We start from the raw sequence: 4402 nt of genomic DNA, 5'->3' as shown, positions 1-4402 counted from the left end.
GCTGTGATAGCACAGCACTCTACACAGGGCAATAGCTTGAGGCTCTGTCTCAAAAAAAAAAAAAAAAAAAAAAACTTGACAGAGGAGAAGTGTGTTTTCAGCGATGTTATCACCGATAGTGTACCAAAACAAGGATATAAATATGAGATATCCTGCTGATCTCTACAAGAAGAATATTGTCTCAAAGTAACCACTACCTGTATGACATGCAAGGGTTATAACACAGCCAAATACAATGTTGCAACATAGCACAGATGAGGATAATTCTATGTGTACCTGGGAGGCCAGAAAAGGTTTTAGAAAGTATGAAACCCTGTAAAGACTGAGACTTTACTATATGCCTAAGGTCTTTCCCCACAGCAATATTTTACCTCTCATGTTACAGAAATTTAAAAATTGGTGATATCTAAACAGCTAAAGAGAAGAAAAAATATTTTAGATTACTCCTAGTAACTCATAGTTATTTACGTCAGTGCTCAGGTATAAATTCTGAAGGCTTTCACTTCCCTTCCCCCAGAGGTTATTTAATATTACCCATCTCATTTTTAAAATGATAAAAAATAAATATAAATTAAATAATAATAATGTGCATTCAAATGTTGGCCTTCCAACCCATAGCCAGTCACATTTGAATGCACATTTTATTACCCATTAGTGATGTGACCCTGGATAAATGACTCAGCCTTTCAATTCTGCCATTGCATCATTATTTCTAAAAATGACTAAAAATAGTGCCTTCCCCATAAGGCTGTTTCAAGTATTAGAACAGCATCTAGAATTTGAAAACATTTATCACTCAATAAAAGTTTGGTGTTGCTGTTGTTACTATTATTAGCTTGGGAGTAAAAATATTTTAATTTTTTAATTCAATTTAAGTCATTTTTAACTCTAATTTAATGGTATTGTTAAATATTAATTCAGTGATTTATTATTGAGACAGAGTCTCACTATGTTGCCCTCAGAAATTCAGTTATTTTTTAATGAAATAACTTGGTAACATATTGTTCTATAAGTCCTGTGTTAACTTTAAGTTTCATATAGCAACTTGAACAATGGTATGTGAAAAAAGAATTTTTCTCGTTTTTAGATGTATGATTAATCCCTTTTAGGTAATCTGTATAATAAATCTAGATACCATTTCAATTGAAAATCAAACAAGAAAAAATAATATGGACCCCCCGCCCCATAACATGCAGAAGCACAGGCTCATTGTCCTAATGACATAACTCGTGAGTGTCTTTATGTACCAAGAACAACTTAGAAAATTTCCCCAGACTGCCCAGAAGCCACATCTTTGTGATACATCTTGAATTTGCAATGGGGTTCACAAGCTCAGAATGGCAAGAAACCAAGAAATTCGGCATAAAAATAGAAGAAGTGTTTAAAAACTCACCTTATCTCCTTCTTCTACATGGCAGATTGTTTCTTCTGTTGCAGGATTAAGGACAGGAAATTTCTTGCCACTCACTGAATCATGCCATTCATTGTTTATGAAGATCTATAGGGTTAGAGAGGAAGGAGATAAAAAGGTATTTAAATATGCAGCCAAGTTTGCAAATTCTTAGAAGCTTACACCAAAGCATTACGCAATGCCTAATTGAGGCAAATCCCTTCGCCCTTCAAAACGTATTGCCTATTTAAGACATTTTGCACATGCACACCCACACTTAAAGTACTTAGTGATTGATTTACACTTTCACTAAGATATGCACTTACTCCAACTCCAGAAAATAAAGCTTGGGGAAGATGATGTAGAATAGAAAATCCTTTACCTACCGGAAACTGCCACGAATTTGAGGCAACAGTGGAGGCCTTATTTGGTATCATGAGTGATATGTTCTCTTCCTTTATTTTATTGTTCTAAAAGTAGTAAAATATTTTTCTAAAGGAAATGATCTTAAAAGAGGTTTGCTAGGCCAGGATCAGTGGCTCATGCCTGTAATCCTAGCACTTTGGGAGGCTGAGGTAGGTCATCACTTGAGCTCAGAAGGTTGAGACCAGCCTGAACAAGAATGAGAACCTGTCTCTACTTAAAATAGAAAAAAATAAAAAGAGGGCAGCACCTATGGCTCAAAGGAGTAAGGCCCCAGCCCCATATGCTGTAGGTGGCAGGCTCAAACCCAGCCCCAGCCAAAAACTACAAAAAAAAAAAAAAAGAGAAAGAAAAATAGCTGGACATTGTGGTGGATGATTATAGTCCTAGCCACTTGGGAAACTGAGGCATGAGGATCTCTCAATCCTAAGAATTTGAGGTTGTTGTGAGCTATGATGCCACCATGGCACTCAAACCCATGGCAACAAAGTGAGAGTCTGTCTCAAAATAATAAAAAATAAATAAATAAAAGAAGTTTGCTCAGAAAAAAGGGACATATTTTCATTGGCTTTTTAAAAGCATAGCAGTTTGATTCTCCTTTTCAAATGAGTACCTGATAATTTGTCACCAAATGAAATCAGATACTAGATTTAGTGATACCTAAGACATATATCTGACGATAGAGAGGTATCTAAGAAATAAGGGATTTTGTTCTCTGTGCAGTATAAACAGAAATTTTAAAAGCATCGGTATGTCCTTTTAAAAGCCTCAGTTTTAACTTCTATATCACTCATGTGCATTTCCTTAAGGAACCAGCTTTGATATCCCATTCACTTTTCAAGAGGGAAAAATATTTGACAAACTCAAATTAAGAAACAGTCCTTTTGTGATGAATAAATGCTACATTCTGTTTCTTCTCTTTCCATCTTTTTATTTCTTGTTGATTCCATTTTTTATTATATGAAATATAAAACTAACTAGATAATAAGCATACAATATATAACCATAAGTATACTACTGGATGTTACATATTACAACTTTCTTTTGGACTTATGACAAATGAACTACTTTAACTTGGAATTGCAATTGAACTACTTTAACATGGAATTTTAAAAAAATAACATATGCACTGGGTTTATAATGTATATCTTCATTCTGATACCCCTTCTTATTTGATATTTAAGATAAGCTATTGATAGTTCAATCCTTTTGGAAAGTGTTTTGAAACACCCCCTCTAGCTTTTAATAAGTTGCTATGGTAAATGCAAATTAGTTATTAAAAAATGTCCAGAGACTGTTATCAAGATTATACATTGCTAGATCAGTTGCTAATATTGTAAAATAGAGATTTAAAATTAAATGTAATCTTTTAAATTGACCTATGAGTGTTCACCAACTTAGTTTACAATATCGTGCTAATAATATAGCTTAAAATTCTGTCAAATTAATAAAACATGTTTTACTATCTAGCCCATAAATGCTTGAGTATAATTAATTATATTATCTGTGATTTTTAAGATTATTTAGGCCAAAATATTTCTCTAGCCTCCTATACATCCATTACAAAACTTGTCACTTATGAAATAGTAATTTTTAAATGTCTGCTTTCCCTCCTAGGTTGTGGGCTCTAGAAGATCAAGAATTGTGTGTTTGATTTTCAAATTCATTTCTTAATGTCCAACCCAATTCCAGCCCTGAAGTGATTTTAGCCTCAGAAAATAGTTCTTAAAATTGAATCAATCAACCAATAATTTATCAGCTCCCCATAGCTACAATCCATAACACTCTGTAAAAAGTGCATAATGATATTTGTGATTTGCTATAAAAATGAAGAGGAAAAGAAGTCTCCCTGTTGCCTGTTCAGACAAAAATAATTTTCCCATAGAACAAGATGGCCTCACCCTGTATATTGGGAGGTGTTCATAAGCACTGCAGGGCCAGCCGGGAGTTGACATGAGAGGGCCGTGGGCATGAAGGGAGGGGAGCGTGAAGCTGTTCAGGTGGAGCCCAGAGGGGCAGAGGCACGTACAGGGGGGTGTGAGAAGGGGGAAATATCAGGAAAGTCCTTGTTTCTCAGAGAGGGTGACGGAACACCGACAGAGACCGTTACATTCATCGTATTACCCCTCGAGAAAAACATTGGCTTCTCAGTTCAAGATTTGAAGAAACATGAATTCAGATTGAAGTGCTGATTTTCCTGAGGTCTCTTAGACTGAACCAGCACTCAGTGACCAAAAGCCCCTTTCACAGACTCCTGTGGTTACTCTGTAGTGTATTTTCTATTATCCGTTCTTCTCTCTTACCTCTTAGTACTTTTCTTCCCAAGGGCTGCTTGGGAAAGCCCTTAATCAACTTGTCCCAAACCCAACTCACTGTCACCTCCAGCTTCATGCAGCTCCCACCCTCACTGCAATTCTGAAGTTTGGTCGTGCAATTCTCAGTCTCTCTTCTCACCCCACACGCACAGTCCCTTTGGGTCAGTCTGTTCTCTGTTACTAACCTAACCTTTCCCTGTTCTCCCTGCTGCCCATTAAATTTCACCTTGTCATCAGTATCTTCCTCAGCCAACCCAGTTTAAATTGTCTACCC

General features: G+C 35.9%; 1 protein-coding gene across 1 annotated transcript in view; it reads right to left on the bottom strand.

Annotated features, from left to right (window-relative positions):
- LOC100966723 (aldehyde dehydrogenase, cytosolic 2) overlaps positions 1 to 1494 on the bottom strand; it is a 41276-nt gene extending 39782 nt beyond the window's left edge. The window contains exon 1 of the mRNA XM_012813689.2: positions 1394 to 1494. The gene's annotated coding sequence lies outside the window, so the exon portion shown is untranslated. The remainder of the gene's footprint in view (positions 1 to 1393) is intronic.
- Positions 1495 to 4402: the final 2908 nt, after the last annotated feature.

This window comes from Otolemur garnettii, unplaced genomic scaffold (genome assembly GCF_000181295.1).
Source record: "Otolemur garnettii isolate 467f Iridium unplaced genomic scaffold, OtoGar3 scaffold00006, whole genome shotgun sequence".
Classification (NCBI taxonomy): domain Eukaryota; kingdom Metazoa; phylum Chordata; class Mammalia; order Primates; family Galagidae; genus Otolemur; species Otolemur garnettii.
This window is presented reverse-complemented; position numbering and strand designations above follow the sequence as displayed.